We start from the raw sequence: 15,024 nt of genomic DNA, 5'->3' as shown, positions 1-15,024 counted from the left end.
CTGTTGTTTTTGCGGTGCAATTGCTCATAGAATTTCAGAGCTAAAACATCTCATCCACTCTCCTCCTTTATAGTAACAGAAAAAGGAACAGTAAATGCAAACAGCAGAAGGGGTTTGCAGCAGGTAGAGATGGAGCATGACCTTGGAATTCAGTTGCCAACGCTCTTGCAGTACAAAGTCCTTGAGGCTGAGATCACTGGCTAGTCCTCTCGGCGCCTCATGTTTCTCTCTCTCTCTCTCTCTCTCTCTCTCTCTCTCTCTCTCTGTGTGTGTGTGTGTGTGTGTGTGTGTGTGTGTGTGTTTATGTTTTAGGGGCTGGCAGGACATGGGGCCAGTGTAGCTGAGAAAACCCCTTCACCAGCAAGCACACCAAGACTCCTGGACCTGGGCCGTTGCGAGGTCTGGGCTAGCTGAAGCCAGGAGTTTCCATTTCACCTGCCTCCTCCCACTACTGGCCACCCCTCGGTTCCTCCACCCCTCACCCACCACTCCCCCACCCATTCCTCTCCTTCTCAGACTTGCTCTTTGCAGACTGGCTGCGAGCCTGGGAGGAAAGGAGGAGAGAGGGGAGCCCCGCCAGATTGCAAGCAGAGTGCTGACAGCCCCTAGGAGTTTAGGATGACCTTTCTTACACATCATCGCATGTGTTACAGCTCTGAAGAGCAGCAGTCTTTTTGGTGGCTAATAAGTGCAGTACTAGACAACAAGGCAAGTGGTCTGTTGGTAAGAGTTTCTGCCCACGATGCTCTCTATCTGTAAGGAACTAAATTATCTCGGGGATGAAAGTGAACAATATAGAAGAGAGAAGATGGACAGAAAGACCCAAGTGAAATGAGCATTAAAAGGGGAGCAGGGTTTAGAATTGAGGGAGGCCTGTGAGATTGGGGCAGAAAGGCAAAACAGGTCAAATGGGCTCATAAGGGAAGTGGAAGGGTTTTGATTTTGAGAAAGGTGCTGTAGGGAGGAGAGAGACAGCGGTGGGGGTGAAGGAACCCACAGTGCAGGGAGAAGATCTTATTTATATTAGAGTGAGGTCATTGGGGGGAGAGAGAGAGAGACAGAGAAACAGAAAGAGAGAGAGAACCCATCTGATTCCCTTCCTTCTGGCTTAACTGGAAGCTGGAAAGGATGGATGGAGAGGGTTGGTGCTGAATTCTGAAACCAGTCCTTGGTGATGTGGCCTGCAAATTGCTCTCAGCTTTATGAAATTTGTAGTCTTGTCTTTAGGATGTCTAAACCTGAACCAGTTCTCGAAAACATGGCAATGTAATCCTCTCCATTTCCCAACTTGCCTGCCACCTCTCAGTCCGGTAGCTAGGATTTGTAATTCCTTGCCTCAGGCACTTTTCCAATGCAGAAAGCAAAGCGTCAGGGCCACTTCATGGATGTGTGACCACTGCAGTCCCATGGATCCCCACACTCAGGAGAGCCTCACCCTTGGTTTAATGCTCTGTTGTCTCCACCTTGGAATTCTTAATATGTTTTGAACAAGAGGCCCCACATTTTCATTTTGCACCATGCCCCCAAATTATGTAGCTGCTTCTGCAAAGCATCCTGAAGGAGTCAGTCTTTAGTCAAAGCCTGAGCCACTGGACAGATTACCAAAGGTGCTTAGACAGTGAGGTGAGGGTGGGAGGGCCTTGGAAAAGCACCAAAGCCAAGAGGAGAGAATGCAGAGACCTGGGGTAGGACCTGTGGACCCTAGAAGAGCAGTGATGGGCTGACCTACGCATGTGTTATTGGGGTACCCTAAGGAGCTGACCAGACTCCAGAGGGGATGCCCAGGACCCCATCAATGACTATGACAGAATTTTCTGTTAAATCAGTGGGATAGGAACTCAATGTCAGCACTGAGTTGACTGAATAAAAACAAAATCATTTTTGTTTTACATACATGAAATTTTCAGCTGAGACTGATGCTTGCCTCATGTGCAAGCGGAAAAATGTTTTCCAAATTTACTTATAATAGAGGTCCCAGATCAGCAGCCCATAGGCTGGACTTGGTCCCCAAGGGTCTGTTTAGGGGAACTGGATAGTCCTCTAAATCTTTTCACTAATTTCCAACATTTAAGGAATCAGGAGTTTTTACATAAGCAGGAGACTCCCAGCTTCTCTTGAATAATTTGGAAACAGAGCATCAGAGGGCCTGCATTCTCAAGGCATGACAATCTAAAGCCCCCCTTTAGAAGAGTATTCTGTTGGCTAGACTGCCCTACCTTCCCAACATCCTGTACCAGGCCCACTTTGCCCCTTCACATTACTGCCTGACCTTTGTAGGCAGTGGGACTTGTAATCAGGTCCTGAATGTTTCCCAACCATGCCCTTTCACTGCGTAGTACTCCCATGGGTGGGTGAAAGGGATTCCTGCAGTGTTGCAACCTGAATAGGGAAAGCAGATACAGCCTCGCAAGGTGACCTGACAGGCTCCAGAAGAAAAGTTTCACTAGAATTCAATAAGGAAACCAAAGAATTGCTCAGGTAAGTGGTTCTCCACAATATGAACATTTGAAATATTGTTAAGTGTGGGGTTTTCTCCATGTGATTGGGGGATATCCCATTAAGGAATGGTACCCATGAATGGTGGAAACTGTGAGTGCTGCGGGGTTATTTTTGGGTTTCTGAGAAGACACTGGTGGAGGTAGGAAAACATTTCTACACTTGAAGGATAATATTCTGACTTATTCGGGGCTACTCATTACCTCAGGCCACTATTTGAAGACAGGATGATATCAGTTGGAATTCTTAGTGTTTTGTAAACTTCTTTCCTTTGTACAATCTCTCAGAGTGGGCCCTTTGGCAGAATGAGTGGGGGATAGTGTTTAAGCATCATTCCAAGATGAACCAGACTCTTATTTTTATGGAGGCAGATTTTGCAACCAAATAGTCTGGCTTCAAATATACATTCTTGTATAAGATGTAGTGTGAAGAAAGCCTAGCACATAGTAAATGCTCAGCAAATGCCATTGTATTTTCTTTTTCTTTCTTTTTTTTTTTTTTTTTGTTTGTTTGTTTTTTTGAGATGGAGTCTTGCTCTGTGGCCAGGCTGGAATGCAGTGGTGCAATCTCGACTTACTGCAACCTCCGCCTCCCGGGTTCAAGCAATTTTCCTGCCTCAGCCTCCCAAGTAGCTGGGACTATAGGCATGCGCCACCACACCCAGCTAATTTTTTTGTATTTTTAGTAGTGACAGGTTTCACCACGTTGGCCAGGATGGTCTTGATCTCCTGACCTCGTGATCTGCCTGCCTTGGCCTCCCAAAGTGCTGGGATTACAGTTGTTAACCACTGTGCCCTACCTGTATTTTCTATTAAATTATATTCACTGCTCAAAGTTTATGGAATGAGATTGTGTCCCATTCCTACTTTGGTTTATGCTACAAAATTCCTTATGTTTTTAAAACTTTATTTAAATTTATTGTATGACATATTGATAGGAAATCTATTTTTCTGGCATCTTTATTTGGCAATTTCTGCCTTTGCCTTTTAACAGAAGTAAACATTTATGCTAGCCAACTCATTCCTGGAAAGATTTCACCAATTTTCTTTGACAGACTTCTCAAGCAGTCATAGTTTTTACACTATCTAATGGAAACATTTGTAAGTTTTTTTTTTTTCTGGTCCCTGAAATATATAGCCTCTGTACCCTAAACCTGTACCCCTTTCTCCTGCCCCACCTCAATCCCATTTAAGAAATTCAAAAAGGGTGGTTTGGAGAAAGGAAAAAAATGCCCTAACATCCTCCTAAAGGAAAAACAAAAACCAATCTATTTTAAAGCAGGATATTAAAAATGTCTTAACAACTCTGGTTCAAGCCTGGGGTACTCCTCTGTTTGGAAAACAGCAGGTTCTTTTGACACTGATTATAAAAGGCATCCTTGTTTAGCATACTTTAAAATGTGGAAAAAATGAACTACTTTTTTTTTTTTTAGAAATACATTAAAAAATAGTGAACAAAGGAGTATGTAAAAGGGCATTATAAGGATGCAATCAACACCATTTAAATTGTCCAAACTCTACAGGAGTTTAAAGTGTAGAGAACATTTTATTCCCTGAACCATGTGAGAACAAGTTGCTAAAATAGTGCCACAAATCACCCCTGAATATTAAGAAAGTTCTCCTATATAAGCTTCATATAATCATCACAATCAGAAAAGCTATCATTGATATATCACTACTTTCTAATCTCCATACCCCATTTGAATTTTGCCAGTTATCTCAATAGTGGCGCTAATAGCAATAGGATCTAGTCTAGAGTTGTGTGTTCCATTTGGTTGTTATCTTTCTTTAACCTTCAGTTTGGAATAGTTCCTCAGTCTTTCTTTGACTTTTATGACTGACGCTTTTGAACACTACAGGACACTTATTTTATATTTCCTTGTTTTGGATCTTCCTGGTGTTTCCTTATGATTAGTTTCAGGTTATGCATTTTAACAAGATCATCACTTCTGTGAAGCTGAGCTCTTCATTCTGTCAGATGTCACATGATCTCAATTTATCCAATTACTAATGATGTTCATGATCATTACCTGATTAAGGGGGTATCTTCCAAGCTCTCGTATAATATAGTTAATTTAGTGTATCCTACCTTACAGTCCCAACTAGTCACTCTTTCCAACTGTGGCACCAATGGCATCATTAAGGCCACTAATTTGGCATTATTTGTATTTGTACAAATACATAAGACTTTTTATTTAATTATTTAGAACATCTCTTTTTTTTTAATATACAGTATCACTTGTTCCCAATATAAACATAGGAACACCGTACCACTGGTTTCCACCATCTTACTTTTAATATACACATTAATGTACAGAAAGTTTATTTATATTTTCAGGTCTGTGCAATCTCTTGTGTGGAAGACTGACCAAAGAATTCCTTTTATTCTGTATACAAACAAACTTAAGTACATAAATATGTGTATTTATGTATATATACAAAATCAAGTATATACAAACAAGTACATACATATATACATATATGTACTAAAATTATTTGTCTAAATATTAAGTTGTTGGAAAATTAAATATGAAGTACAATTTTGATTTTCAAATGAGAAGTTGAAGGGAAGGTCAGGAGGGGGTGAAGTGGGAAAGTTATACTGAAGAGGGAGGGCTGTGTCCTCCTCCACCATCAGGAGTCGTGCCTGCACCTGGGTCTGTGTGCCAAGAGTGAGAGTTGGGTGGGGTGTCCCTGCCTCCTGTCTCCCAACACAGGGAGCCAGTGGGTGAATGAGCTCAGCTCTAACGGTCATGTAGTAAGAAGAGCAAGATGAAAGACCGAGAACTTGGGGAAAGCAGCCTGTGCTCTGTTATTAACTCTTGTGTAATGCTAAGCAACCTTTTTTCTTCTTGGGACCTTAGTTTTCACGCTGTGGAAATGAGGAGAGAGGAATCCCTTTCAACACTGCACAATAAAAAAGGAATAGGTCAGGACTGTAAAATTCTGAGATGAGAAAAACAGAAGCATAAACATCAAGGACACTTTTGTCCCCTTTGGGCTTACAGAACTTCTAACCCATAGACACACCTTCCTGTGTTTCACACATTTCCAAAGGTTCCACCGCACACAAGCTTTAGGACTGCTTTCCATGGAACTGTCCCTCTGTCCCCATTGTCCTTGCAGCCTTTTAAGCTAAATGTGTTATATTTCAGAAACTCCTAGGGGTAAAGACACCCTCTTTGCTACTAATGTTGTAGTTCACATGTGCTTAGAGTGAGATTTACCTTCACAGAAGTGGTGAGGAGACAGACAAACAGCCTGGAGATTAAAAAAGTAGGAAAAGAGCGTGAAAAGCAGAATTATTGTTCATAGACGTCGCCATCTTTCTTTCTGGGCTTGACTGGAGGTTGGAGGGGGCTGGAGTTTTGCTGTGGAGCTTCCCCATGATTCAGTGAGATTTATTTATAGAGACAACTTATGGGACTTCTGTGCTTAGGAAATTTATAGAGCTGTGTGGAAAGAAATTACAAAACCATTTAGAAATAGTGTACTCTTGTGAAAATGTGCTTTATTATTATTATTAATGAAGTTCTTTCTTAGGCATTGGTTCTGATACAGCCTTCTCACTGAAGTACTATCAGAGACATTCTGCACCTTGGGAGATTACTAGTTCCAACAGATTTATGAAAATTATCGCCAAGTGGCCATCTGGTAAAGTGGCATAAAGGAGAAGAAAGGAGGTTCTTTTGTATTAAATTAACTAAATGAGTATGATTGTAAAAGCTGCACTGCCTTCCAGGAATGGAAAGAATTAGTCGTGGGCTTGGGCTTTGCAACTACTTGCCCACAGAGCATCTCTTTCTGTTTCAGGTGGGTGGGGCAAGGAGAAAATATTTCCTTTAGGCAAAGTAGCTAAAAAACACAAACTAAATCTGTTCTTTCAATGAGTTTTCCAATTCTAAGCAAGAAGAATAGACTGTTGCAGTGGCAGAAGGCAGGCAAGCAGATTAGAAAGCCTTTTAGAGAGATTGTGAGGATCAGAAAACCTCCAAACAGCTTCTCTAAGAATCCATGTGGTTCACTATGCTCCATGGACCTTCTCTCACCTTAGTGCAAATTAGGGGCTTGAATTAGGGGCTGAAGTTGAGGTAAGGTTGATGCCTTTAAATTCCAAAGATTATTTGAAAGCCTCTTCCTGTGGCAGGAGATTAAATGAATAGCTAAAGAAGAAATAAAGAAACAAACCAAAAATTAAGGCCTAATGTTAATTTTTTATCCATTAAGAATTTTAAGAGAAAGATAGAAAGATAAAAATAAATATCCCATCGTTACAAGGTCCAAAGAAAGATTTACTTCTCGCTTTTCAAATTTCTATTTTTAAAACATAGCTGCAAATTGCGTTTATTTGTGCAGCAACTTAATAAACGTTTTCCTTTTGAAATAATGATAGATTTGTAAGAAGTTGTAGAAAAATGTGCAGGGAATTCCTGTGCACCCTTTACTTTGTTTTCTGTCATGGTAACATCTTGCATAATTATAGTACAATAGCACAAGCAGGAAATAGATTATCTGAATAATCTACAGAGCTTATTCAGATTTTACTACTTTTATATGCATTCATTTGTATATATGCATATATAGTTATATGTGACTTTATCATGTGTTTAGATTTGTATACCCATCACAATCTAGGTACAGAACTATTCCATTACCACAAGACTCCCTTGTGCTACCACTCTATAGCCATATAGACCCCTAATGGCATATAATTTTTGCACACTTTCTATGTACCAAGCACTGTTCTAGATACTAGGAATGCATCACTAAGCAAGTAAAAGTCTATTGAGTCTCTATTGAGAAGAAACAAAAAATAAGCAATTCCAAAAACTGAATATATAATATGTATTAGATGATGAGTTCTATAGATAAAAATACATTTTTAAAATTGGTATTATTTCTTGACAAGCTTATAGATTTAGGCACTAGGCTAAGAATTCAACATGCATAGCTGTTTTGTTTTTCTTTGCAGAAATCTGATGAGGGAGATATATTTTCTGCATTTTGCTTATGAACAAAATAAGATGTATAAAGATTAAATGATTTAATCTGAAATCACAAGGCTGCAAGATGAATGAGTAAAATATGGAAGTTTATAATGTGTTTTTTAAAACATCCTAGCATAAGCTTTCTTTCATGTTATTAACAGCTCTTTTAAAACGTTATTTAAATTTCTATGTAATATTTTTTGGTGGATATCCAAGACATGAGCTATGCTAGGCAATGTTTTACAAAGCAATTCTTGTCTTGTGGATTATAGTAGCGCCTGTGGTGCTGTTTTGTATGTTCCACAGTTACCAGCCTTTCATTTATTCAGGATAGGGCACGTGGGATTAGTGCTGGCCAATGGGCTGTGAGTAAAATTACGTGGTTCACTTCTGGTCAGAAGCAGTAAACGTATGAGTTTGTCATATTCTCTTCCCCTGTCACAAGTGCCTGTAAAAGCCATGTATTGAGATAGCAGAATCTCATGACAGAGCAAGTATGGATCTCTGATCAGTGGATGAAAGAATGCCCCTTGGCTTGCATTTTTGCGTAAGGAAGAAATAAACTTCTGTGTGCAAAGCCATTGTGTTGTTTATTTTCACAGTAGTCGCCTTGAGTTCAGTTTTTGGACTCTTACATATAATATTGCATTGAAAAATCATTCTGGATTAAATATTTTTTCTGTTTGAGATTATTTTCTTGGTATATGACTAGAAGTGGAACTAATGGCTCAAAGTTTCTGAGGCTTACTTCCAAGTTGTTTTCCAAAGTGTTGTTTCTATTAAAAATTCATTGAGTGTCATTTCTCACTAGACTATCAAGAGCATTAGTTACTAAGATCAAAATGATATATTCAGGCACATGAAAGAGACAAAGAAATATTGTTGATTTGATTCATACTCATTTCATTATTAGTGAAGTTGACCTTGTTTTCATACATTTATTTTTTTAATAGCTTTATTGAGGTGTAACTGACCTACAGTAAACAGCACATTCTAACAGTGTAAAACTTGGTAAGTTTTGATATCTGTATATGCCAGTGGAAACATTACTACAATCAAGATAATGAACATTTGGAGGTGATCTCCAAGACCTTCGCTATGCTCATTTACAATCCCTCTCTTCTACTCATCTCTGACTTAAAAGATGTGGCTCCACTATCTTCGGCTTGCATTGTTTAGGATAAGAAGTCAGATTTCATCATTCTTTTTGTACTTTTGTATGTATATTTTTTCCCTCTGACAATTTTTAAGGTTTTCTCTTTATTACGGATTTTAAGCAATTTAATTATTATATGTCTTTGTATAGTTTTGTGTGTGTGTGTGTGTATGTGTGTGTGTGTACTTGGGGATCACCAAGGTTCTTTGACCTTTGGATTTATAGTTTTCATCAAATTTGGTAATTGAGGGGGAATTCTTTCTCCAAATATTTTTCCAATTACATGTAAATTAGGTAGATTAAGTTTCTCATATTTTATATATGCTTAGTTAGATTTTTGCTCTTTTTCCTCTTTGTATTTCATTTTGAATAGTTCCTATTGCTGTGTCACCAACTTCACTAATTTTTTTTACAATGCATAATCCTGCTCTTAATTCCATCCAGTTGTGTTTTTCTTTTAGGGACTGTATGTTTTCATGTCTAGAAGTTTGTTTTGGTTCTTTAAAAATATTTTCCATGACTTTAATCTTTTAAACGTATGATTGCAGTTATAATAATTGCTTTGATGTTTTTCACTGCTAGTTCAAATGCCTATACCAGATTTGGGTCTTCTTTTAATCTTAATTTTTTTTTAGAGATGGAATCTCAAACTATGTTGCTCAGGCTGGAGGGCTGTGGCTACTTCACAGGTGAGATCATACCACACTACATCCTCAAACTCCCGGGCTCAAGCAACCACTCACTTCAGTCTACCAAGTGGGTCTTTCTTGACTGATAAAGTTTCCTTCTTAAAATTGGTCATATTTTCCTGCTCCTTTGTATACATGGTTGATAGTCATTGTGAGTTTTTGTCATTTTGAGTGCTAGGTATGTTTGTATTCCTCTAAATATTTATGAACTTTGTTCTGGGATTCAATTAAATTACCTGGAATTAGTTTGATTCTTTCGGGTCTTGCTTTTCGAATTTGTTAGGTAGGACGAGAGCAGCATTTACTCTAGAGTTAATTATTCAGCACTGCTGAGGCAAGAAGCTCTCGGTACTCTATGCAAAGGCTTATAAATTAGCGGGGTTTTTTTCTTCTGGTCTGATTGATGGGAATAAGCATTGCTCCTGGCCCATTGTAGCACTGGGTTTTGTTCCTTTTAACCCTTACAAGTAGTTATTTTCTGATCTCAAGTATTTTATAATGGTGTATAACAGCCAAAATTCTCTTGAAAAAGAATTACAAATTCGGAGGATTTGCACTATTTGCTTCTAAGCCTTTCTATAAAGCTACAGTAATTAAGAAAGTGTGGTGTTTTTAAAAGATCATAGTGAAATCCCGTCTCCACTAGAAATACAAAAATTAGCTGGGTGTGGTGGCAATGGCCTTTACCAAGTTTCCATGTATCATCATCATCATTATCATCATCATCCGGTATTTATAGTTGCAAGCAACAGATGCAAACTTTGGTTAGTTTCAGCAGAAAGCACATTTATTAAGGAGTGTTAATAGCTCACATAATCTCTGAGAATAATGTTTGGAGTTGACTACCATCAAGAAAAACATTTAAAAAATCATTCTACAGAAGTGATTCTATGAAGCATCGATGCAGTTTTTTGTGGGGGGCCCAGACAGGGTTGTGTGTGCTGCTGATACCCATGGTACACCAGATAATCCTAGAATTGTTAACACTAGTTATTCAGGAAACTGGACTTACTACTGCCTCTAGTGTCAGTCTCACCACATTTAATTCTGGGCAGTTCCTCCCTTTTTGTATCACTAGTCCTTGAATGGCACAAAAACACCTGAATAATAGAGACCGGGTCACAAACCTGAGCCCCTACTGCAGACAATGCTGAGAATATTTTAGCCTCTCCTAAGAGAGGATACCCCAAGCATCAGAGGAAGAAGACGCTAGACAGAAAAACATCATGACAGATGTTTACATTTCACATCTTTGGGTCCTTCAACATACATACACTTCTTTCTTCTCATGTTAACAACTCCTCCCACTTAAAATGCTCTCATCTGACACTGTGCACAGTTAGAACACACTAGCCATCTTCTCAGATGATGTTAGAGTTTCATCCATCTTCGAGACTGGATGTTTTCGATGAATACCAGGCCTCCTCTGGAAGGTCAAAATCCTGCCTTGATATTCTATAACCTGCGAACCAATCTAAAAAATATGCAGCCATGAATAAACCCAAATAAAATAGTAAGACAAGAGATGAACAAAGAATTAATCAAACATACCAATATACACGTGACACATCAAGGAGAAAAATTTGTGAAGATGCTATATCCTCATTTCTGTGACTGGCCACGTGGTCACAGTGTTTGTGACTTTTCTGCTCCACCCATTCCATAATCCCTTTGCCCTCACACAGCTCCTTAGCTTGTTTGGATTATTCACCCGAGGGGTTATCTGAATCTTCATTCTGAAGAAGAAATGTTAGAGTGGGCATTAAGTATGTGGAAACTGAATATCATGTACGTCATAGTCAACCTATTAGACTTCTATTTTTCTCTTTTTTATTTTATAGCCTTACTTTGTTTTGTTTTTTTTTTTAATTTTATTTTTGAGACACAGCCTTACTTTGTCACCCAGGCTGGAATGCAGTGGTGCAATCTCGGCACACTGCAACCTCCGCCTCCCAAGTTCAAGTGATTCTCATGCCTCAGCCTCCTGAGTAGCTGGGATTACAGGCACCCACCACCACACCTGGCTAATTGTTTTGGTATTCTTAGTAGAGACGGGATTTCACCATCTTGGCCAGGCTGGTCTTGAACTCTTGACCTCGTTATCCATCCGCCTGGGCCTTTCAAAGTGCTGGGATTACAGGCATGAGCCACGGCGCCCGGCCTAGTCTTAAGTTTTTAGGATGGCATTTTACCAGCCAGTGCTAATAAATTAAAGTCCTGTGGGCCACCTTGAGACTACAAGCACTCATACTTAGTAGTTGCTTATGAAAGACATTTGGACATATAGGAGGAAGGAAGGAGCTATTGATACAGGGACAAAATAAGATGAAATTCTAACCAAGAAAGCCATTAAGAAGAAATTTGTTTTTTAAAGTCGAGCACCAGAAAATATTTGAGAATAAAAATCTGATTCAGTCTCCAATAGGCATGAAGACATCCTTGAAGGTTATCTATAAAACATGCCCTTTGGAGACATTTGACTTTCACTTGATCTTAGCCAAAAGGCTGAGAAGCAGTGGACATCTGGCTTTCAAAGATTGACTTCTCTTTAAATCTCCATAGGCCTTTATGATAATTGGTCACTATGGATAACATTACTTAATATGTATAATTTTAGAACATGTATAAATAGTCATTTTTTTGTTAATCAAAAATATCTTGATTTGTCTTTCTATTTTCTCCGTCGTATAAAAGTAAATAAAGGATTTTAGAATATTCCTAATTTTAAAATTATGAATTTGAGTAATTTTTTTCTTTTTATTATTATTATTATTATCATTATTATACTTTAAGTTCTAGGGTACATGTGCATAACATGCAGGTTTGTTACATATGTATACTTGTGCCATGTTGGTGTGCTGCACCCATCAACTCGTCAGCACCCATCAACTCGTCATTTACATCAGGGATAACTCCCAATGCAATCCATCCCCCCTCCCCGCTCCCCATGATAGGCCCTGGTGTGTGATGTTCCCCTTCCCGAGTCCAAGCGATCTCATTGTTCAGTTCCCACCTATGAGTGAGAACATGTGGTGTTTGGTTTTCTGTTCTTGCCATAGTTTGCTAAGAATGATGTTGGTGGGATTGTAAACTAGTTCAACCATTATGGAAAACAGTATGGCGATTCCTCAAGGATCTAGAACTAGAAGTACCATATGACCCAGCCATCCCATTACTGGGTATATACCCAAAGGATTATAAATCATGCTGTTATAAAGACACATGCACACATATGTTTATTGCGGCACTATTCACAATAGCAAAGACTTAGAATCAACCCAAATGTCCATCAGTGACAGACTGGATTAAGAAAATGTGGCACATACACACCATGGAATACTATGCAGCCATAAAAAAGGATAAGTTTGTGTCCTTTGTAGGGACATGGATGCAGCTTGAGTAATTTTTGATACAACGGTGTTAACAGTGAAAAATATGCCCTTTGGAACCTAGATCTGACTACTCGTCTGGCTCTGGAAACAACAGAACCATATGTTGGTCACAGATTAGAGCAGTTCTCAATCCTGGCACTACTGACATTTTGAATCATACAATACTTTGCTGTGGGGGACTGTCCCGTGTAATGTAGAGTGTTTAGCAGCATCCCTGGCCTCTATTCATTAGACAACCGAAAATTTCTCCAGACACTGCCAAATGTCCACAGGTGGGCATTTGCCCCAATCGAGACCACTCAATAAGAGCATACACAACAAAGCAACCTCACAAAATGTTGTTTTGTAGTTGGAGTCATATTCATTCTTCAATAAGTTATTATACTTGGGTAATGGATTACCTTATGAAGTCTGTGAACCCTTAAGCATTAGACTAATTACTTTAAAAAAAATTCTGAACAATATAGGGAAAATTTTGAGTTTTTAGTTCTTACTTGGAGTGGTTGGAAGCACTTCCGATGTGTTAACTCATTTAGCATTGAGTGCTGCCCTTTGGGGAAGGCACTTTTATTCCTGAGGCACAAATAGGATAAGAAACTTCCTTAATGTGAAATTGTTAGTAGAGGATAGAGCCAAGATTTTGAAAATTGGTTTTTAAATTTATTATTATTATTATTATTTTATTACTGGATTTAGAAATGTTGAAATTGGGGGTCCATGTGCAGGTTTGTTTCATGGGTATATGGATGATAAGGTTTGGGCTTCTAATGATCCTGTCAACTAAGGAGTAAAAATAATACCTGGTAGGTAATTTTTAACACTTGCCCCCTCCTTTTCTGTCATGTTTTGGAACCTTCAGCATCTATTGTTCCCATCTTTGTCTCTGTGTCTGTGTGTACCCAATGTTTATCTCCCACTTATAAGTGAGAACATGTGGTATTTAGTTTTCTATTTCTGTGTTAGTTCAATTAAGATAGTGGCCTCCAGCTACATCCATATTGCTGCAGAGTACATGATTTTGTGCTTGTTTATGGCTGCATAGTATTCCATACACCACATTTTCTTTATTCAGTCCACTGCTGATGGGCACCTGGATACACTTCATGTCTTTGCTACTGTGGATAGTGCTGTGATGAACATATTAGTGCAGCTATATTTTTGGAAGAACAATTTATTTGCCTTTGAGTATATACCCAGTAATGGGATTGCTAGGTAGAATGGTAGTGCAACTCTCAGTTGTTTGAGAAACTCCAAACTGCCCTCCACAATGGCTGGACTAATTTGCTTTCCAACAGTGTATAAGTGACCCCTTTTCTCAACAGCCTCAACAACATCTGTGATTTTTGGACTTTTTAACAAAAGCCATTCTGACTGGTATGATATGGTATCTCATGGTGGTTTTGATTTGCATTTCTCTGACGATTAGTGATGATGAGTATTTTTCATATGCCTGTGAGTTGCTTATATGTCTTCTTTTGAGAAGTATCTGTTACGTTATTTGTCCACTTTTTAATGGGGTTATTTACTTTTTGCTTGTTGATTTAAATTCCTTATAGGTTGTTCAGGATATTAGACCTTTGTTGGATGCATAGTTGTGAATATTTTCTCCCATTCTGTGTGTTGTCTGTTTACTCTGTTAATAGTTTCTTTTGCTGTGCAGAAGCTCTGTAGTTTAATTAGGTCCCACATCTCAATTTTTGTTTTTGTTTCAATTGCTTTTGATGACTTAACCATAAATTCTTTACCAAGGTCAATATTGAGAAGGTATTTCCTAAGTTTTCTTCTAGGATTTTTGTGGTTTGAGGTCTTACATTAAGTCTTTAATCCATTTTGAGTTAATTTTTGCTTATGGGGATGGGTAGGGGTCCAGTTTCATTCTTCTGCATATGGATAGCCAGTTTTCTTAGCACCATTTATTGAAGAAAGGAGTATTTTCCAAATTGCTTTTTTTGTTGACTCTGTTGAAGATCAGATGTTTATAAATATGTGACTTTATTTCTGGGTTCTCTACTCTGTTCCATTGGTATACGTGTTTGTTTTTGTACCAGCACCATGATTTTTTGGTTACTATAGCCTTGTAGTATAGTTTGGAGTCAGGTAATGTGATACTTCTGGTTTGTTCTTCTCGCTTGGGATTGTTTTTGCTCTTTGGGCTCTTTTTTGATTCCATATAAATTTAGAATAGTTTTTTTTTTTTTTAATTCTGTGAAAATGATGTTGGCAATTTGATAGTAATAGCATTGAATTTGTAAATTGCTTTGGGCAGTATGGTCATATTAATGATACATTTTCTTCCAATCCATG

The 15,024-nt window shown here is 38.5% G+C and overlaps 1 protein-coding gene across 3 annotated transcripts in view; it reads left to right on the top strand.

Annotated features, from left to right (window-relative positions):
* Window positions 1-2,398: 2,398 nt before the first annotated feature.
* LOC105471165 (olfactory receptor 2F1-like) overlaps window positions 2,399-15,024 on the top strand; it is an 81,956-nt gene continuing 69,330 nt past the window's right edge. For 2 of the 3 annotated variants that reach the window (XR_981024.2, XM_071094312.1), the window contains exons 1-2: window positions 2,399-2,478; window positions 9,275-9,328. The gene's annotated coding sequence lies outside the window, so the exon portion shown is untranslated. The remainder of the gene's footprint in view (window positions 2,479-9,274; window positions 9,329-15,024) is intronic. The other variant, XM_024789525.2, reaches the window with a different exon arrangement.

The sequence above is a fragment of the Macaca nemestrina genome, chromosome 4, assembly GCF_043159975.1.
Source record: "Macaca nemestrina isolate mMacNem1 chromosome 4, mMacNem.hap1, whole genome shotgun sequence".
Classification (NCBI taxonomy): domain Eukaryota; kingdom Metazoa; phylum Chordata; class Mammalia; order Primates; family Cercopithecidae; genus Macaca; species Macaca nemestrina.
This window is presented reverse-complemented; position numbering and strand designations above follow the sequence as displayed.